Genomic DNA, 22,810 nt, shown 5'->3' on the forward strand with positions numbered 1-22,810 from the left:
TCCCTGGATATAGGGTCCCTCTGAGTTCCAGCTAGGCTCACACAAGGGCCCAGGAAGCCCTGGTTCCTTCTTGGCTAGTCTGGCCTTTAGGGATCTTGGCTCCCTCTAATTTTAGAGCCCCAAACAATTATAATAAAGAAAATAACCCTCACATACAAGCGGCGTTAGTAGTGACAAAAATAATTAATCACAAGGCTATAGGAACCCCTCCAGGTCCCTTCACAACCTTTCCTAGGCCAACGTTTAGGTATGCCTATTGCGGTGCTATCTCCCTTAACCTAAGTACCTTTCCTCTTGTAGGGTGCAGGGCAATACCGCAGATTCCCCCCCCCTCGTGAGACCTGCTAAGCACCCCCTAGCAGAGGAATATTCCTTCCACAAGTTTTGGTCAGGGTCCTTGTCCCGGACATGGAGTCTCAGTCCATCCTCCTGCAAGGATCCCCTCTTGCTTCTTGTGTCCATTGCCCTCCACCTGAGATGACGAAGCCTTTAGCCTCGGTTCTCCACGCGCCCCCAGGTTTACATACAGTTGGGACACCTGGGTCTTGTCAGGTCCGACGGCAGCATCTTCCCCTGGGCACAATTCAGATTCCTCCTGTGAGTCGGAGACAACATTCCCTAGCTCTGCCACCTTCCTAGTGCACTCGGGAGCTCTTCTTCCCCGGCTCTCTTGCCGCCTCTCCTCTTCTATCCACTCTCTCTCCCTTCTTGTCCCCCTGAGCTGGTTCTCCTCCCATGCTTCCCCAGCTGTTTCCCCTTTAAACAAACTGCGGCTAATGAGTCACGCGGGTCCTGCCGCCGCTTCCAGCCCCGCCACGATGCCTGCCGCCGGTGAGTTGTTTTTGTTTATTCTTTCTTCCTCTTTCCTTTCCCCGTGGTGTTGCCCCTCAGGGTCCCCCTGGAATCCTTTGGGGTTCGTTCCTTTGCCACACCCTGGGACACCCCTCCTCAAAGCAGGACCATCCCAAATTATGAAACTGCAGCTAAGGCTTTGTCTAGCTGGCTCTTAAAAACTTCCAAGGATGGAGATTCTACAACCTCTCCGAGTAACCCTGTCCAGTGCTTTACTACCCTCCTAATAAAAGGGTTTTCCTTGAATCTAACCTAAAGTTTCCTTGCTGCAATTTGAGACCTTGCTGCTTGTTCTGTCATCTGCCACAACTGAGAACATTCTAGCTCCATCCTCTTTGTAAGCATGCTTCAGGTAGTTGAAAGCTGCTGTTAAATCCCACCCTCAGTCTTCTCTTCTCCAGACTAAATAAGCCTAGTTCCTCAGCCTGTCCTCAGAAACCACATGCCCCATCCCCCCTAACCATTTTCATTGCTCTCCACTGGGCTCTCCCCAATTTGTCAACATCCCTTCTGTAGTGGGGGACCCAAAACTGGACACAGTACTCCAGATGTGGCCTCAACAGTGCTGAATAGAGGGAAAGAATCACTTCCCTCAATCTGCTGGCAGTGCCCCCACTAATGTAGCCCAATATGTTGTTAGTCTTTTTGGCAAAAAAGGCACAGTATTGTTTCATTCATCTGATTGTCTACTGTAACCCCCAGGTTCTTTGCAGAGCTGCTGCTTAGCCAGTCAGTCCCTAGCCCATAGTGGTGCATGTTTGATCCTAAGTGGAGAACTTTGCAGTTGTCCTTATTGAACTTCATGGCTAAGTACAGACAGCCAAAAAGCCTTAGGTTGAATCGATTCAATATTTACAGGTTAGTCTAAGTTGCATAGATTGAACCAATAAGCGTGTGAACAGACATTCTGTTTTAATTCTGGAAAGACAGCCACTTGCCTGCAATGGCCCAGGCCAGAAGCCAAGGGGTACTAGAGAACACCCCTCTGGAGCAGATAGCTTGGGCAAGGGTAGCCCCCTCTCCTTGTGAGGGGCCAGGGAGTGGGGGTTGCGGGGGGGCGGGGGTACAAAGCATCCTAGGATGCTGTGGGACTGTGAGTTGACTTGAATCTGGAGGGGATCTAGGACAGAAGTTCCAAAAATGGATTCCAGGTTTATCTTAAACTAGTTTTGGCCATTTTGAAAGCATTTTATGTGCACTAAGTTTCTCTTATGTTACAGGTTTGAACTGGTTCTCAGTCACTTAAATCAGTTTATGTGTAATTTCTGTCCCTAGCCCATATTTCTTTAGGTCCAATCCTCCTGTTTGTCAAGGTCTCTCTGAATCCTAGCTCAGCTCCCCCGCACCTTAGTGTCATTGTGCAAACTTGCTAAGGGTGCACTTTATCCCATCTTCCAGATCATCGATAAAACATACTGAACAAAACTGACCCCAGGACCAACCCCTGGGGCACTCAGCTTGATATTGGTTGCCAACTAGACTTTGATTAATTAATTACTACCCTGATGATCTAGCCTAATGATCCAGCCAGTTTTCTATCCACTTTACCTTCCTTTCATGCAACCTGCACTTCCTTCACTTGCTTGCAAGAATGTTGTGGGAGACCATATCAAAAGCCTTGCTAAAGTCAATTTATATCATGTCCACTGCTCGTCCCACATCCACAGAGCGAGTCATCTCATCATAGAAGTCAATCAGATTGGTCAGATATGACTTGCCCTTGATGCATCCATGTTGACTATTCCTAATTGCTTATTTTTCCTCCAAATGCTTAGAAATGGATTCCTTGAGGACCTGCTCCATGAGTTTTCCAGGGACTGAGGTGAAGCTGACCAGTCTGTAGTTCCCCAGATCCTTCTTCTCTTCCTTAAAGGCACTGTATTTGCCTTTTCTAATCATCCTGGTCCTCTCCTGATTGCCATGAGTCTTCAAAAATAATAGATTGCAGCTTTGCAATCACATTGGCCAACTCCCTCACCTGTTCTTTTGCCACTGTCAGGTGCTTGCCTCCTCCCCAAACTGTGCTTCCAGGTGCAGTAGTTTGGGAGCTGACCTTGCCTGTGAAGACTGAAGTAAAAAGGGCACTGAGTACTTCAGCCTTTCCTGCATCATCTGTCACTAGGTTGCCTCCCCCATCCTGTAAGGGTCTCGCATTTTCCCTGATCTTCTCTTTGCTGACAATGCTTGTAGAAAACCTTCTTACCCTTCACATCCCTTGCCAGCTGCAACTCCAATTCTGCTTGGGTTTTTCCTGATTTCATCCCTTCATGCCCAGACAATACTCTTCTACTCCTCCTTTCTCGTTTGTCCAAGTGTCCACTTCTTGTAAGCTTTCTTTTTGTGTTTTAGCTTACTGAGGAGTTCCCTGCTAAACCAAGCTGGCCTCCTGCCATACTTGCTGGTCTCCCCATGCATCACGGTGGTTTGGAGTAAAAACTCCATAGCAGCACACGTGTAGACGCTTCCCATGCTGGCTGGGCCACAAGAGTGCTTCAGTGCAGGGGCTGCCTGCCGGCTTGTGTCCCAGCACCCTTGTGCCTCAGCCAGCTCCTCCACAGCATGTTGAGCTGGGGGGAACAGCCCTGGCCTGGCATGCTGACCCCGAGAACTCAGGGCTGCTCCAACCCATGCTGTGGTTAGTGTGTATTTGTGTGCTCCCAGGGATGTGCATTAAGTACATATGTATATGCGCCCACTGGGTGCATCTACATGTGCATTTTACTGTGGAGTAGACTAATTAGGTCTTCAGTAAAGTGTAACCATCCCCACATGCTCTGGTATTAGGATGCAGTAAACTAATTAACACCACTGTAACATAATACTGAAGTAGTGGAGTAGAGTAATTTATGGTAGTGGAGTAATTTACTGTACTGAAATGCACGTGTAAACACTGACTACAGGCATAAATTGCACACAGTCACCCCAGCCAAGTGGGAGCGTGGTCCACCCTGGCTCAAATTGCTGCTGTTTTAGGCACACATATAGACGCTGTGCCCGGGAGCAGTTTACTCCAGGTCAGACAGCTCCAGAATGTATTGCTTCACATTAATTGCAGTAATTAAATGCACCTACTGGTTCTCAATTTAATCTTCTTCTCCCAGGTTCTTGTCCAGCCTATCTTTGCCTTGGTTTCCTGTTCTCTTTCCATGGTCAGATACATTTTTTTTCTCCAGCATCCTGCTTTTCATCAGACCTGTCATCCCTCCACTTTAGAAGTTTTTTCAGTTTTAGTATACCTGCCCTTCCCATTTTCAGTTTTCCTTTCCACCTTAAAAGTACCAGTCCACAGGCTTCTGTCTTATGGAATTTATATCAGGCGGCTCCTTTCCCCATGCTGCCTAGGCCAAGCTAGGGTAGAGATCCAGTGTTCAGGATAGGCAGGTTACCAATGCAGTCTGGGTCCCAAGTCCTGGTGTAGCTGTTAAGTAGGCAAGAACTGCAATAGAAGGGAATAAACTCCTACCCACACCTGGCCTAAAGTATGCTTGAAGCACATGGAGTATTCAAGGAATTTAATTGGAGCATGTGCAAAAAACAGCTTTCATTGCCAGGAGCTCATAATATGGGCAGTTTTTCCTGGCTTCCGTAACAGACACATTTCTGATGGAAGGGCCACTGTAATGACAAATTGCAGGTCTTCTGGCCACATTCTTAAAAAGAGCTGAGTTTAAATAAATATTTTAAAGTAGGGGTGCTCAACCTGCAGCACACAGGTCAGGGAGAGGACAGGCAGCACAGCAGCGGGAACAGAAAGCAAAGCAGCTGATTGGACAAGTAGCACAGAGTAGAGAACTGCAGAATAGCAGATTAGGTAGGGAAGTGAATCAGACTGACATTTAGGGAGGGTACAGGTCTAATTTATGGCATACCTGCCAGAAAAATTGTCCCCTCCTTCTTTAAACTGTGTACATCTCTGTTGGCCTGATGCAAACATCTGGAAGGTCAGTTATAACCCCAACAGTTTGGCAAAGTTATAAATAACTGAAAACAGGGTCTTGTATTAGCTAGCGCATGTTAGGTAACCTTAATAGGCAGGCATGCCAGCTGTGCCAATAAACTGTCAAAGCCAGAAATCCAGTCTTTGAAGCAGGATGATGGAAATTATTTAAATAGTGAAAGTGAATTCAGTTGTACATTTTTAGGAGAGGAAATAAACATCAGTGAGGAAGTAGTTTAACTTTTTTCTTCCAAATAACCTACATATTGCCAACCGTTTTGCAGATCCTGCTAAAACTCATTTGTTCTGTAACTTAGGCCTGTAAGTTTGTCCTCTGATTGGTTCCCTGAAGCCTTGTGGCCTCACTGTGCTGAGCACTGCACAAACACATGAGAAGGTTAGTTATCAGTTGAAGCAAATTGGCTTGGAAGATTAGTTGAGATTTCCTTAATTATGTGGCCTTTTCAGTAAAAAACAAAACAAAAACAAAACTCTGAAAATATAAGAAGCACACAGGAAACAATGGTGAATAAGGGAAAGCTGCTAGGGTTACTGGGGGCTGCAAAATAAAAGCTACTGGAGAAGTGTAGAGATGGTGAGGGACATAGGACATTCAGTGAGAGAGATCTGAGAAAGCAATGAAAATATGTAAAATAAACGGCATAAAAATCAAATGCAACGCTCATTTGGTCAGATAAGGGTTAAGAGAAATTGGGTATGGGAGTCATTTGGTTTTTTAAAACTTTTTGTGTCTAAATGAATATGAGTGGTTATAAATTTTGGTTCTGTGTGTATCAATTGGTGTTATGATGTTTTTTTCCTGCGTAACAGGTCTTTTGACAGTGAATTTACAAATGGAAAATCCTGGTTTTGTCAATCAGACAAGATTTTTTTTTTTAAATGTACACTGTGTGGTGCTTTGGAGCAAGGTTGCACTCTCACAACTGCAGCCTAACAAAATCACCAAGGCTGTCTGAAGCCAGCTCCAGCCGCCTCCTTGCACCAGGGGAGGCCAGCCTGCAACACAATGCCGCAAGTAGGATAGGCAGCCTCTGTGCATCGTACGCAGCAGATCAGGGTGGGGACGGCAGCATTGCAGCAGATAGTGCAGAAAGCATAAGGTAGAGAAGGAGATCTGGCAGGCAGCAGAAAGTGAATCAGCAAATTGGGCAGGGAGCACAGAGTAGGGAGCAGGGAGCAGAAAGCAGAGCAGCAGATTGGGCAGGGAGTGGCAAGGGATCAGAGTGGCACTCAAGGAGGGTGTGGGTCTAGTGTTTGGAGTGCCTGCCAAAAAGGTTGGCCTCACATTGACATCCATGATCATGGTTTTCTACAGTGCTCCTTCAGGTGCTGAAGATAGACTTGTTTTCTGGCTTGATCTGCCACTGATGACTATGTAATGTACAGGATCTTCACAAAGTCGTTGTGCACTTTTAAACTTTAATAAATTAGGTTGTGGGTATGATAGAAACAATCTGTAAACAGCATTTAAAAGCAAATTTTATTAAAGTTTTAGGACAAGTAGAGTACATAATGCTAGACTTCAACATAACTGCCATCCATCATGATACAGTGATCAATCCGATCTTCCAACACCTTGAAAACGTTTCCCAGTTACTCTTGAGTTACTGCACTAATTGCATTGATGATCCTAGCCCTAAGTTCCACCAAAGAATGTAGTTTTGACACACAAACTACACTTTTAACATGTCCCCATAAGAAGAAGTCCAACAGCAATAGGTCAGGTGAATGAGGTCAAGCAATTGGTCCACCTCTGCCTATCCATTTCTCTGGGAAGACATCATTTAGGAACTGTTATACATTCAGAGCGTAGTGACACAGAGCTCCATCTTATTTAAGAATAAGTTTGTTATTACTTATGAAGTCTAGCATTGTGTACTCTAGTTGTCCTAAAACTTTAATAAATTTGCTTTTAAGTGTCACTTACAGATTGTTTCTATCATACCTACAGTCTAAGTTATTAAAGTTTCAAAGTGCACAAGGACTTTTGAAGACCCTGTATTTGGTCTTGTGGTTCACGTGGTCATTATCTCTTCATCAGTTTACTGCTCAGATTCTGTTTGGAGAAAGAACCCCACCAAACAGCTTAAAGGACAACCGAGATCTGTTGCAGTACAAAGCTCCAGAGCATTTGATTTCTGTGTTTGCTACATATTTGCTTTGCTCATCTATGGCCAATCTGTTTTCAGTTAAAATCACAGTAGTTCTGCTGGCTGACCTGGACATACAAATTTTGAAGTATGTTCATACCCAGAACGCACACTGTTCAACATCTTCATCAGTGAGTTCGATGAGGGAATGAAAAGCACCTGTTCAAATTTGCAGATGACACTAAGATGTGCGGGGGGCGTGGGCACGCTAGAAGGGAGGAATAGGCTGCAATCAGACCTAGACAGGTTACAGGGGTGGGTGGATGAGAATAGTATGGGATTCAACACTGACAAGTGCAAGGTGCTGCACCTGGGCAGGAACAGTGGGCACCATACCTACAGGTTGGGGAACTTCCTTCTCGTCAGTGCAGAGGCAGAAAAGGATATCTAGCCCTTCACCTTGCTGGGATCATTTGACCCCAGTACTCTTTCCTGCCATGGCAGGGGGTTGGACTCGATGATCTGCTCAGGTCCCTTCAGACCCTAGAAACTATGAAACTGAAAATACAGTATTTTGCATGCTGACAAATCCATTGGATTTTTCCCAAACCTCACTTCATGTGTGCAACAAAAAAGGAAATGTGAAGGGCTTCCATTCCTTTGATCTCCAGAGAAACTTTCTTTTAATAGGTATCTTTTTGGGGAGGCTAAGGAAACTGTGGGGAGACAGTGAATGAGAGTATCTTTTAATTTTTTCCCCTTAATGATAGCTAGGAAATAAAGAACAAACAGCAGACCTAATGAGAGAGCAGATATCACAAAACAGTGTATGCAAGAATTTATTTGTGGGAATTGTGTAGTCAGAAAATTTTATAAAAATGTACCCATGTTGCAAAAGAAAAGTAATTTCTTTTTCATCAGCTCAGTATTATTCATTGAAATCCAGGTTTGGTGGAGGGGCTGCTTCATGTTAATAGTTTACCATGTATGTACCTGAGCTGTACTGAATATTGATGGTGAGCAGTCCCTGCTTTCACAGTCTTTCACAAGTCATGTTCTGGTTACATGGTAACAACTTTTACCTAGTTTTCTCCACATCATGTCCTTCCCCTTTAGATTTCATAGTGCCAGTCCCAATAATTCATCAGTTCACTTCTCAGCTCAGGTGTGTGTCTCTCTTAGCAACACTCACTGGATCTTTCCCTTTCTTCTGTGATACTGTGATCTAAGACTTTAATTACCATTTTCCTAACAACTTGAATATTCCTTTGAGCCAGTAAATAGCTTATATACCTACTGAGTGACTGCAGTGATGCTGCTTTTTGTATCACCTATAAAATTAGGTGGTGAGCTTCCTGGTGCAGGATTCAAATTTTCCTGTTCACATTGCAAAATGACAAGTAAAGCCTTCATAACTAAAGGAAATCATAAATAACTATGTGTACATGCAGAAAAAAATGCTAGCAAATGCCAGTGTAGTGTGTTATGGGAAAATACATGCATTAAAAAATATAAGTTCCAAAAATCTGACTTCATTCTGCAGGAGTTTGAATAGAAAAATGTGCTACTCTGAAATTTAACTTTCATACTTTCTTTAAGAAGAGAGGCATTTATTTTTTATTCTGTCCTGTCAAGATATGTAAGAAGCATGAACATTTATACCCACAGACAGAATTTAGCCCTGTGTACAGATTTTCTGTTGCACAGCTACTGAAGGTAGAGGAAGACCAATTGCTCTTAGGGACCAGAAAATGTCTAGCTTGTGTCTCAGTGTTTTCCAGTCTTGCTTCAGATACAGTCAGCAGTGGGGAGGTCACAAAACTAACTTTATTACTAGCTAAATTAATACTAATCTGATTGAGGCTTTTGTGTTCCTCTCTGATACTTTACTGGTAATAAGTAATACCCTTTTCTGAGGGAGGAGAAAAAAAGGGCCATCTGATTCACACCATTTTCTAGGATTACTTGAGCTTCAATTAGGGTAGTTACGGTAGAGGGTAATCAACTGCATCTGGCTAGTCCCACATGTGAAGTTAAAAACTGGAGCAGTGCTCCATAGTGAGTCAGAGGAGAAGAACATCCCCTGAAAGAGAGGAGCTGCTCTGAAGCTGCGGTTAAAACAGTTAAAAGATGGCATGACTTGAATCTAATGATGTGTTGGGTTTTTTTATGTTGTCTATGTGAACATCCTCAGAGGTGTGTTTTGTGTAATGCTTCCTTGGCATGCAAGCAAGGAAATGATTTTTTTTTTTTCTTTTTTTTTTTAACTAAACAACTCGGAACAACTAGTTTTTTACTATGCCAAACAGAATTAAGCAGCTTGATACTCTGGATTCTCTTCATCCTGTTAACTCTTCCTACTGTGGCAACAGGCAGCCTGGCAGCTGTAAATACTGGATCCTTGACTTAGGTATAAGTACCCATAAAGCAGTTATGTTTTCATGGGATGTTTTCAAATCATGGGAATTGTAGTATATCATGTTTATGGACTTTTTTTTTTTGCTTCCCTCTCCCAAAAATAATCAAATTGGTGGAGAATTATAAAAGGATGCTTTTGTAACAAAGGGGTAGTAGATATTCAATTCAGCTGTTACCTCTGTAAAAATCTGGGAGAATGTTGAGAAGGCTCTTCCAGAAAAGAAAGCATTTACATTGTTTGAAGAAAAGCTGTAGAAATGAAAAATGTTACCTTTTTGTTATTTTTTTTGTATGTGTTAATCACCTGATCACTTAACTGGGAGAGTTTAGGATCAGCTATGCAGGATAGTTGCTACCAAGGAAGGTTGGATTCTTTATTATTTACTTGTTGTTCCTGTCTTTAAGTGAGAGGTAGTAAAAGTGCAGTTCTGATAAATGGTTGTTTGGAAGCAGCAAACCAGTTATTCGGTTTCAGAATTGTTTGAAGATCTATCGTTGGTAAGAAGATGTTATGCTGACCAGGGAAAAAATCATTCCTCAAACGGGAGGGATCGTCTGAGGAAGGACCATGAGGGTAGTGTAGGCTATGGCAGAACACTGAAGAAGTTAAGCTAAGTTTGTGAGGGTAGGGTGGCAGGGGATGATAGTAACTGATAATTGTGTTCCTCTCACTATGATATGGTGGTTTCAGTTCTGAAAATAGGATAGCTGTCAACAGGGAACAAGTGCAGTCTTTTCATTAGAAAAACAGTGCTTAGTACAAATATCTAAAATGCTATCACCGGTGTGGCTGCAGAAAGAATTACCCCACCTGTGCTAGTAATTGGAAGTTTTCTGTTTTCCTACCCACTGTCTGTATGTCCCATAAATAGACAACAAGAGCCAAGATATGTAGAACTTGCTGCTCATACCCAGGCTGGTTTTGTGGATTGAACTAAAAGGAGGCAGGGGACACTTAAAAATAGACCAGAATAGCACTTGGTTTGCTATGGACAGCTGCAGAGAACATGTGTTGCTAACTGAATGGCATCTCATAACTCTAGCTTACTGAAAGGTTAGGTAAGTGGACACCTATTCTTCATCTAGTAATCTGATGTTTCTTGAAGGGGCCAATGGATACCAGCCTGTGTTTGGTATTTGTCATACAGAATCATGCTATCAGTGTTCTTCTGAGTAACCTTGGTACGTCCAGAAATGATGATTATTCAGCCATTCAAGTTTCAGAATAAATGGATAACAAGTACTGTGCTTTTTCTTCTGTCAAGCTCATGTCAACAAAGTCCTTTGCTGCCAACACCCTTGATAAGCCTTAGGCATTTAGCTGCCTGAGGCCATTAATTCACTTGGCAGGATGCTCCTTCTGGGGAGACCCCAAGCACTCCATCATCTTTGCTTGTGTAGCTTCTCTTCCATCTCTGCTGAGTTCTTGTTACTGTAATGTTTGTTAAGCAGTGTACCACGTGCAGCGCTTCCTGGGGTCTTTATAAAGAACATGTTTGTTGAAAGGCTGAGTGTAATAAACCTAGATCAGGCAAGCAATTTTGTTTCTGCTAATTGATAAATAAAGATTGGGAAGTGCATTACTTTTCAGAAGTCTTGCTGGCAAGTGTTGACTCTTCACATTGAGTTATGGTGGAATTCTTTAGGAAGTATGATTTCCACTTAAAGATATCCTGCCACTGCTGTTAAATTTATGTCAATGTGCACAAGGCATGCTTTCAGCAGCCCTTAAATTCTTTCGTAATAAGGGAGATGGTTTGCTTTAAGATCTGTTCTGGAGTCAACTACACTGGTAAAAGCAAGCTGCCACATATTTAAAGCTGCTTGTTTTTTAATTTTTTTTTTGTTTTTGTAACCTTGGAATTGTGCAGAAGGTGCATTAGAATAATAGAAAAATCATAAAAAAATAGGGTTGGAAGGGACCTCAGTAGTGTGTTATTGTGGGTCTTAGGAAAAAGCAGGGAGATTCCTTGTCCTCATTAAGCCTTTATTGTAACAACTAACCCCTGAACCGCCAAAATGATCCGCCAACCATGTCCTCTGGATGGCAGCACTTTTAACCCTTACTACTACATCCCCACTATTCTCGGGGAAAAAGTTGATACAGACTAGGTTACAAAAGGAACCTAAGCAAAGGAAAAACATCAGTCAGTCTATTCATTTAGACCAAACTACTTCATAGGTCTAATCTCTTCAGTAGAACTGAAGCACATCCAGACCTAGTGTGGTAAACAGGTGGAATATGACGGAAATGTTCTTGATCCCTATAGAAAAGACCGCTAGGAGCACGTCTAGACGTGTACAGATGTTTGGATTTCCGGGGACAAGAAGCAGTGGTGAACCTTGTGCTGCCACTTCTTGTCCCCAGGGAACGCCTGTGCCACGCATGCTTTAGCATGCAACAAGTTGCCTGGTGAGGTAGGGGAGGCTTACCTGCGGTTCTCGGGGCTTCCTGGAGCTGCAGCCATGGTGATCCTGCCAGGTGGAGCCTGGCTGGCAGCTGCAGCATGGCTCCAAGTGGCCCAGCTCTGCATTTTAGCAGCACATACTGCCGGAGCATGCACTGCTTTGGGTTTTTTCCCACTTTTAGACCCCTGGATATCCCTCTAGCAGTTTAGGAATAATGGTCACAAGCTGGCAGAGGGTAGATTTAGGCTAGATATCAGGAGGCGCTACTTCACGGTGAGGGCATCTAGGATCTGGAACCAACTTCCAAGAGAAGTGGTGCTGGCTCCTACCCTGGGGGTCTTTAAGAGGAGGTGAGATAAACACCTTCCTGGGGTCATTTGACCCCAGTACTCTTTCCTGCCATGGCAGGGGGTCAGACTTGATGATCTGCTCAGGTGCCTTCCGACCCTACTAACTATGAGTACAAGCGTAATGCAAAATATTACTAGTAGAAGTTTTGAGCCACAACACAGGTTTACTTACTCAGAAATGCTTTCATAGAATGAGTGGTTTGTTCCTATTCTGAACTCTCTTCTGTGTTATATTCATCCCAAATGTGTCAGCTACCTTTGAACACAGGATTCTCTTAAGTGGTGAATCAAAGAAGGTACAGTCTTCAAAGAAAAGAGGTAAACCAAGTACTCTTGCTTTTTTCTAATTTAGGTTAGCAATGCAAGATGATTATGTTAGGATTTCCTATTTAAAAAAATATCAGGAAATACATTCTCACAGTAACCTCATCCAGTCCAGCAAACATAAAGATGCATTAAGTAAAGAGGAGGCTGGTTGAAAACAAAACTTAATTTGGTTTAACAGTTGAAGGAGGATGTAATGATTAGAGCTTTAACCAAACAATTTCATTTTTTTTTTTACAATGATCCTGTTAGCCAGAAGGAGTTAAACAGCATATATATTTTGGTCCCCAAATGGATATGGATATATATGTATAATTTTACATTTGGAAATAGCGGTGGGAATGAAAGCCTTATGGGTGAAACCCACGGAACAGCTCTACAAAGCAATGGTTTATTCTTTAACAGTTAAGCCAAGTAGTAGGAAGGGCGGGGGGGGAAGGAAGATAGCTGGGCATTTTTTTGCTTGGAGGAAATGATTTTATATCACTGAATATTATTTGTAGCTCTGGTTATCTAACTGCACTTACAAGAATTTATATGGACCAAATTCACTTTGTTTACTTGCTTACGTTTTTCACCATCACCCAACATCAGAATAATTTGCACATCTATAAGCCCAGATAGTTGGGCTGCTGCATAAATTTGGGAAAGAGCATCCCAACAAAGGGTGTCTAAGGGCCGGGTACAAAGGTGGCAGCAAGAAGAAACAAGTGTGATCTAGGTTGGATCTGATCGAGCTCTGAAATCAATGTAACTTTTGAGATCACTGCTGGAAGCACTGCTCTCTCATTAGGAGACAGCCTTCACATCCTTTGGTTCCTTGTCTCTAGCCCATTCTCCCCAAGAGCTAATAAAGAAGCTCATAAAAAGTCTCCTAAGATGACTTTCCTAGCCTGATGAATTATAAATTGTCATTCACTTCTCAAAGTAAAATCTAGCCATAGAACACAGGAAGGCAACAAGGGATACATGTGAAACTTTAAACAGGAAAGACTGAATTTCAGACTTGTTAATAGCACTAGAAAAGCTACACTGAGGTAGTGATTTTATCCACAAGAATCAAGCGTCTCAAAAAAATACTTAAAATTGAGTGTCTGACAGCCTTCAGCTTTAAAGTGAGCACAGTAATTTGAAAAGAAAGGGAAGAGGCACTGGCTTTTGCTTTCTGTTGTTGCATGTGTCATTTTAATATAAGGAGTGCTGTCTGGTGTGGTACATGTATATTTAACTCACCTGCTTTGAAGACTGGCCTGGCACAAGGGCTATGGTAATTACAGGGTCAGAGGTTTCTTTGGCCTCTACTGTGCCAAGGGTCTATGATTCAATTGCACCTGAAGGGGTTAATCCCTCAGAGTACTGGCCTGTGGCCCAGCCCCACCCTGAGGCACACTACTGTTAATGAATACAAACACCCAAGTAAGGGTTAATAAGCAACCTGTATTACAAGCCAAAAGTATCAACAATCATAACAACATGAACTAGTGAACAACCACTTAACAGAACGCTATATACAAATATGTACAGAGAGCAGTACTGGCCTGTCACCAGCAGTGGCAGCTAAGAGCACTGACATCCAGGCTGCAGGGCCTGCTGTCAGATCCCTGTCAGACAGAGGATTTCTACCCTTTCTTCCTCAAGGGCGTACTTGGAGACTTCTGAAGGGAAAGGTGATACTTTACCTGTCCTATGAGGGGGAATGAAATGAAGGTGAGTATCTCAGGTGGAATTCAAATGCATCTTGGTGGACTTATCCTTGTCCCCACACACACCACTCGGCACCCGCACTCCCAATCGTCCCCAGCCTCTCTGGCAGATTCAACACCACACAAATCTCTCAGGCTCTCAGCCACCACGCCCAATGCATACAGACATCCAGGCATACAGCCAGTCATGCACCGTCAGTCACATCTACCTGCACATACGCAGCTTACACAGCCTCCACTGCACACGCAGACATGCACGCACTGAGGCAACAGTCGAGACCCGTTTTATGGTGGCCACCTCATGCCACCTGTCAATCATGCTAGTGGTCCAATCACAATTCATTCATTACAATCAATCAGTAACATTATTTTCTTGGACCAGTCACATTAAATAGTACCACATAAACTTATTAACATAATTTTCCCGCTCTGTTGTTATATAACAAGGTTTCAACTGCGCATGCCTCGGTTCCATAAGTAGGTCAGAAGTTTAGACGTTCCAGAGACTTCTAACCTCTAGCCATCCTACACATGCATAATCAATATTACAACTAGGCCAGGACTCGCACTGTTTACAGCTTCAGCCAGGCTACAAGAGAAGAACAAATAATTGTTTTTGACACTGAAGAATTTCCTCCCAGGTGCTCACTGCTTGGTCAGAGCTGAACAGTGCCTTCATAAAGTTTGATAAATGTGACTACGTAGAGTTGTAATGATCTGTGGAATTTGTCCATTCAGGTTTGACAGGTTTCCTTTTTCAGTCATTGAGAGTGGGGAGGAGGGCATAATTCAGGATTGCTTTGAAAAGGAGACTACCATACATAACAGTCTTTGAGTGGTAAGAATCTTTTCCCTGAAGGTGACTTTTTCTTTTTCCTGCTAGGAACTCAGTAATGCCTAGGGTTACCAACCCTCCCAGATTTGCTGGGTGTCTACCAGAATCAGTATCGATCTCTCCCGGTGACTATTGAAAGCAATCCAGGAGATTGATATTGTGAATGGGCTAATTAGTGACATTACATCACGTTGGGGAAAAAATCTCCCAGAATAGCTTCAGTCAAAGTTAGAAACTCTAGTGATGCGCTTTAAATTAGACACAACTTATGGTTCCTTTTGCTTGGTCCTGAGATTTAGCACCTTTGTTTTCTATTGCCTTGATTTGGAGATGTGCAGTACCATTCAAAAGGCACTTACCACCCTAAACATCAGACCTATGTCATGTGACATATCTATGGGGAATAGTATGAGGTTGATCATATTCATTCCACTTAGTGGCGGTTTCCTCTGTTCCCATCTTCTCATTGTAGCCAAACCCTAGAATGTATATGATATTTTAATAACATGCCATGTTGAGTTAATGAGATGGTGCTTGGCCTTGCCTATAGTAACACTATTAAAAAATAACCTGATGGTGTGATGATTAGCCTGCACTGAAGCTGTCGATACATGCGTTGTTTCTTTTTGTTCAGGTTACTCTTGTACATGAAGTTAGAAACTTGTGCATGAACTATATGACTCTTTCAGTTGTCAACTAAACTTCTGTTTACTAGTTATTGAGGACTGGTGGGGTTGGGATGAATTTATCTGTTTGGGATGAATTTATCTGCCATAGGCTCGGTAAGTAACTTGTGAGCTCTGGTGCCCATGAAGATTTATAATAGGGCAAAAAAAAATGCATTTATATGCCCAAAGATAATACATTCTTTGAAAGAGCATGTGTTAGCAAAGTGTGTGGTGGGTTTTTGCAATGCTGGAATCAATGTTTCTATCCAAAACCAAATGCCTTTCCTTGAATATGTTCACTTGAAAGGCCCTATATATTTTGTTGGCTTTGTAGTGTCATCTTCCCCCCAAACTTTTATCTACCTACTGCACTTTTTTATAAGACAATAGTAGTAAAATATTTGGAAAGAGAAAAATTATCAAAGTTAATAAAATATCCCTGAAGCTAAACAGTATGAGAACTTAATTAAAGTTCAAGGTGGTTTTACTGCTTTAGGGTCAATGTGTTTATAAAATGGTTGTTCACAAGCCCCTAGTTGTCTCATTAAAAGTATCTGTTCTTAATAAAGTGAGAAGGGAAATGGCACTACTTCACTTCATCTGCTTCCGGAAAAGGACTTGTCCAGTATGCAGTGTTCCCTCTAAAGTGCGCGCGTAAATAAAAATCTGGCCACACACAAACTTTTAAAGGCTGCACACCTGCCTGGAGAGGAACTGGGCACACAGTGTGGCGGAGGCACCAGGGCCAGTGTGGGGCACTTACCAAAGGTAAGCTCCATACTCATCATGCCAGGCAGGGCAGGCAGCGGTTCCTCCCCGAGGTGAGGCAGAGATGGGCATGGGGGCTGGGCCTGTGGGCTGGTGCAGGCTCCGCCAGCTCTGGGGAACTGCTCTGCAGGCTCCACCAGCTCTGGGAAACTACTCCGCTCCCTCGCATCACCCCTGGGGAGTGACAAGGCACATGGTATCAGGGTTAGGGAGGCAGCAGCTCCTCCCTGAGGTGAGGCAAGGCAGGGACGGGCTGAGGCTGGTGCAGGCTCTACCGGCTCCAGGGAACTGCTCCACTCCCCAGTCCTGACACCATGTGCCTCGCTCCCCGAGGTGATGCGGGGAAGTGGAGCAGTTCTGAAGGACTCCTGCTGTTCCCCCGGAAAATAACCCAAATAAAGTATCTGCAATTTATATGGATGGCCAATCATCTTTCTACATGTGGCACAAACTTCTGGAGTCTGTAGACCAGCGACCCTCAACCAGGCTGCTCCAGCACCTTGGGGTTTCTTGAGAGCCTTTCAAGGGTCCTGAGAGGTGCCACACAATGTTAACACTGTTGGGTATCCAAATATGATTCACAAAATAAACCTAGAGATTTCACACAGGAAGTCATAGTGTAGGCAATACATCAGGAATGGACAGTGAAATTCTCCTAAATGAGAAGAAGCCATCTCAGTGGAGATTTTTAACTTTCTTAGGACTGCATTGTTGTTGTAAATGCTAAAATCTCATCATTTTTTTTTTTAAATAAAAAAATCTGCTTCCTTTTTGTGCATAAAATAATTGTTCAGAAATCTTTTTTTCTTCTTTCCTGTTTGTTAATGGTTTAAGCTTGCAGAATCGTCACTACTCTTGGAGAGGATTAGCTTCTTACCATCTTCATCACTAAAATAGCTACATGGTAAATTCCCACTGGTTAGACCTGTCTTCAGTGCAATTTCACAGGTATTGTACCAGAAGATATGAGTTAAATTGAGCCTATGAAACTCATCTAACATGACCTGAAACACATTAATGTTTAGAGGTGATGCACAGGTGTTAAACAACCCAACTTGACTGGAGGAAAATATTTGATAGGACATGTGAGCAGGATAGTCAATCTTATCCTCATCTCTCCTTTATACTTACCTGCCATGACTTGGATGAAGGAGAAAAGAAAGGAGGTTAATGCTTTTTGTTGTTCTTGGATGGAATAATGCCACCCTGATGTCAAATGCTCACAGTGCAAGTTTTTTATTTCTAGTTTAACAGTGGTGAGATAACAACGTCCTTGCCAATTACTTCATTGGCAGAAGGTAGTCAGTGTTATAATCAGGAAATACTCAGACTAGTTACTTTGTATGTGCTGGGTAAGGATTCTTTGCTGCTAATTATGTAATTAGCGGCATACACTCTCCACGTCCCTCATTCTTCGTGGATGTGTGATCCTGGCAGTAGTCCCTTGCTATTCCCTCTCTCAATCTGTTTTCCCACTCCCAGTTTCCACAGTCCCACTGGGATCTAGACTTGGAGATAACCCCAATCCCCCTTTCTCTTACTGAGGAGCATGATCCCTCCTTCTTAGAGGTCCTGGCAGATCTGCCACCTGGCGTCTCAGTCTTTCCCTGCACTCACTGGCACAGCAGGGGTTGCCAGCAAGGCAATCTCCTTCTCAGGGATCCGCCACCCAAAGTCTCCATTTCTCCTGCACTCGTCAGCACAGCAAGGTTCCCAGGAAGGCAAACCCCTTTGTCACTGACCTGCTGCATACCTCAGGAGCTTCACTCTTCTCAGAGTCCTTTGTCATCATCTTTTCTGTATGGGAACATTGCTACTCCTCATGCTTCTTTTGATGCCCAAAGGCAAACAGTCTCTTTCCCACGCCATTTTTATGCCTCATTCAGTGGGCTAATCACTGGTCCTATTGCAGGTGTGCAATCCCTCCCACCTGGCAGGTTCATCATTGTTGGGTCAATCTGACCCAGCCTTGTCTAAGTAAGAGGGTTCTTGCCTGAGTCTGTTACACACCTCCCCCCTAAGTTCAATAGTCCCGCTGCTAGGATGGGTAGCAGCATAACCAAAAACACAAAAAACAAGAAGGAAAAAACAAAAACAGACAAGAAAAAAAAGATTACTTCGGAGTTGGTGTCTTTGTTCAACTTCCTGCAGATAAGTCTTGGTGTTGTCTTATTTGTTGCCTGGGCGAGAGAAGAAGTCAGCATTCTCACTTTGTCTCCCTGCCTTACCGTATAATAAAATGGTTTGTAAGACCAAGGACCACCTCATTACCCTAGCATTATGCAGCCTAGCCATCCTTAACCAAAATAGTAGGGCATGATCAGTGATCAACACAAATTCCCTCCCTAGGAGATAATAATGGAATAATTCTATTCCCCATTGGATACCTAAACACTCTTGTTCAATTGTGGAGTAGTGAGTTTCTGCGGGGCTGAGTTTCTTATTGGCAAAAGCTATGGGCCTTTCCTCACCCCCATCTTCTTGGAAGACAGTAACCCAAGATTTAACCCAAGGATAAATCTCCTATAATAATTAGAGTACCCCAGGAACAAACGCACTTGTTTAAGTGTCTTTGGCAAAGGATGTTGTTGTATTCCCACCACTTTATCTGCCACTGGTTTTATGACGACTTGACCAACTAGAAAGCCTAGGTGTGGGGCCGGCCTCCTTTCTGAGTGTGCACTTCCTGGGATTGGCTGTGAGTCCTGCCTGTTTTAGTTCCATCAGTATTTGACATAGGTGTTGACAATGTGTCTCCCAATCTTGTGAGAAAATGATAATATCATCAATGTATGCTACCGCGTACCCTGATATGATGCTCATATCCTGTCCGTTAACGGCTGGAACGAAGTGGCTGCTGCATGAAGCCCAAATGGCATCTGTTTAAACTGGAACAGACCCCATGGAGTGCCAACGGCTGTTTTTTCCTTATCTGCAGCTGCCATAGGAATCTGCCGATAGCCCTTGGTCAGATTCAGGGTGAATATATATTGGGCTCGGTCAGCTTTCTCCAGCATGTCTACTTGTGGCATTGGAAAGGCATCAAATGTTGCAATTTCGTTTAACTTGCAGTAGTCAATGCATAAACGTATAGAACCATCTGTTTTTGGCACCACTACCATCGGGCTCCTCCACAGGCTTCGGGATTCTTCAGTAATTCCTAGTTTCTTCATCTGATCGATCTCTTGTTTTACTGCTGTTGATGATGGGGTAACCTTCTCCAGTGGTCACATATCACCCTTCCTGGTGGTGTCAGAATTTGGTAATTAACACCCCTTGCTATGCCTGGTACCTTTTGGAACACATCCCAGAATTCTAGAATCAGGGCCTTAAGCTCTTCCCATTGTTTGATATTTAATTGGTTATCAATTTCTGGCTCTCCGTGTAACTCTGCGAGGCTCTGAGGTATTGCTATTTCCTCATCATCTAATTCATTCACTTCTCTCATCAACCATCCGTCTCACTGGCACCATTTCTGTAGTAGGTTAATATGGTAGATCTGCTGTCTTCAGGTGGGTGTGGTCCAAAGAACTTCATAGTTGGATGGCAAAATGCCATCTTGCCTGTCATAATAGAGAAGGAAGAATAGATTGTTTTTAAGAGCTGGTGCAGCTTTTTCATCTTTGTATTCTGCAGCAGAAGACCGGGTTGCTGGAGTTAAAAACCAGCTGCAGTAGTTCAACATCATCTCTGTGGGCAACATGTTTGATTCCCAAGTGATCAGTGTACCACCTTGTTTTGTTGTAGAAATGGAAGTATGGTTTTACAGTATCCATAATAGAAACATTTTGTGTTTGTGCAGAAGTTGACTGTGATGGATTACAGTGTAGAAAGCTAATTATTCTTACAACCGAGATGGCAGAGTAGAATACTGAAAAGAGTATTACTAATTATTGTGCAGGCACTGCCTAATTTCTGTGCCATTTTTTAATACACAGTTTTGGAAATGAAGCACTGAACACTCTACGTTTCAAACCATGGAAAAATATTTTGAATTATAACATAAGGCAGGTACTATATATAAAAATGTCATGGAGCATGTTTTACTACAGCTTACCACTTAACAGGAACAGCAAGAGAAAGTTGTTGACCAAAAGTCAGGGTCTTTGTACCACTCAGAATAATGAACATGATTAAAATATCCCTTTCTTTTATATATGAAATAAATAAAGGTTTCCAGTATTCTGTGAACCTGTTTAAAAAAAACAAAAAAACCCAGTTCCATGGAAACAAGTACAATAGCTTCATGGTAAGGGAAATTCATGTCCCCCAAAGAGCAGAGGGTAAATTCCACATTTTCAGGCCTAATACAATGGCAGTTTTGTTGCCCTTTAAGTGGTAGCTGCTTTTTATAGATGCTTGTTAAAGATGAACCATTTAGTGCCCTTTGATACATGTTATAATATTGGTTTACAGAAATATTAGGTATGGATAGTCAAAAGGAAATGCTTTAGCTGGAGAGAAATGAGTTTATGCCATTAGCCAAAGTTTGGCTGCTTATTTATACAGCTGCTTTGAACCTCTCTCCCCCTAATCTCTTTGGTTCAGAGATTAAAGCAGTGTGCTGTGTGTTGACATGTCTGAATAAAGCATGCCCCTCTTCTCTCTTCCCATGCTTTCGCGCACTCATTTAACCAGGAAGCAGGTGGTGTGCAGCTGGGTTCAGTTTTGGGTTTTGTGCTTTCCTCCTGGTTTCTTATAAATAAGATGTGCTTTCACTGGCATCGTACTGACTTGGTGTCTGTTTGTCTTGATTTGGTAGTTAAAGTGGTTTTTGAAGTTGCCCTCACTAAAGTGAACAATAAATAATGTGTAGATGGTGTACAAAATGCCACAGAAGTACTTGATTTGCTTTCTTAAAAAGTGGGAATTTTTTTTCCTTGTAGTGCCCCTGGCCTCCTTTAAATATTACAACTATTACAAGGTAATATGGAACTAGTTAATCTGAAACAGAGACCTCTGGGTCATCAACTAGTTGGGTACAGTTGATTATTTAAAGAAAAAACCCCAACTGTTATTAATCACACATGTCCCTATATCCAGTTGTAGCATAGCTAGGAATAGAATTGAGTATTCCCTTTTCCCTTCAGCTTCAGGAATTTGTCTGTTCACTGGAGGTGAGGTAACTTTATCTTTTTCTGGGAATGGGTTATGCTGCCTGTTTCTTTAGCTTGTCAGGGCTGGAGAAAATTATGGACTTTCTGTCAACTCTGACCTCATCTCCAGAATAACACATGTGGTTCAGCTTTGTGTTAGGGGAAAGGCAGAATATAAGAGACTTTCTTTTGAGGTTATGACTTGTCTAATAAAATAAATTGTGCTCAAGCAGTAACTAAACAAAGAGGCCAGAAATGTACTAAGCTTCATACTAAAAAATGTACTACGCAGATAATTAAATTTATAATAATTTGGATTTTGTCTTTGGCTTGATAGAACTGAGTAATGACTTTCTAATTTCTTGTCAAGACATCCATAGGTTCCATTTATCTTGTTGTAAAGTAAAAGCTATGGGACTCTGAGAAAATACTTGCTGGAAAGTTTGCGTACAGCAGATGCAAATGAAGCAAACATGTTCAAAGTGTAATCCATCTGACTTGGCTTAGGAAGGCCATGTTGTTCATGGTCTCATCTTGAATTTTTTTTCTTAATGCATGTCTGAGGAAAAAAGGATTCATCAGCAACCCTAGAAAAACAAATTGCTGAACAGTCTCAATAAAAAAAAAAAATGCTAATGCTAAGGCTCCCAAGGGAAACTGTAAACAGGAGAGAGAACATTACATATATACTTTAAGTATATAGAAGCATTAGGAGTAACATATTCAAAAGCAACCTAGTGGCAGTTTTGTTAAATGAAAGTCAATGTGCGTACATCACTTTAGAGAAATGTTCACCATGTTTAATCAGCCAACTTGATTTTGCTTATATGTGACACTGATGGAACTTGTTACTTAGATCAGGTCCACAGCTCCATGACATAAGGCCCATGGAGCTCCCCACAGGTCTGTGGGGTGCCCCAGGCTCTGCACGCTGAATTGGATACCAAATCCCAGCATGCAGGGCTGAGCAGGGGTAGTGCCAGGCCACAGTGGGTGCATCCACACAGGCACGCATATGCCACTTGCCCCGCCTCAAACCCCTTCAAGGCGCGGCAGCAGGTACATGTAGCAACAAATAAAGGTACCCAGCGCTGCAAACTTGCAGTGCGGGGAGAAAATCAGACATTTTAAAAAGCAGAGCAGGACATAGCCAGGGACTGTGCCCTGAGGCAACCGGAGGCTGGGTCCTCCATGAAGACACTCTGGCTGCCAGAGCATCTCTGTGGTTGGCCCTTGCCCTGGTGCTGAAACACATGGCCAGCCAGGCTGTGTTTCAGCACCAGGGCTCCGGTGCTGGTGAGTAAGCGGTCAGGGGGGCTGGGGGAGGGAACCAGGGGGC

At 43.0% G+C, this 22,810-nt stretch overlaps 1 protein-coding gene across 3 annotated transcripts in view; it reads left to right on the forward strand.

The window, feature by feature from the left end:
• The window catches only part of TRIO (trio Rho guanine nucleotide exchange factor), a 386,796-nt gene that overhangs the window by 313,030 nt on the left and 50,956 nt on the right, over positions 1 to 22,810 (forward strand). The gene's annotated exons all lie outside the window — the stretch shown is intronic.

The sequence above is a fragment of the Crocodylus porosus genome, unplaced genomic scaffold, assembly GCF_001723895.1.
Source record: "Crocodylus porosus isolate Cpor-Errol unplaced genomic scaffold, CroPor_comp1, whole genome shotgun sequence".
NCBI classification, from domain to species: domain Eukaryota; kingdom Metazoa; phylum Chordata; order Crocodylia; family Crocodylidae; genus Crocodylus; species Crocodylus porosus.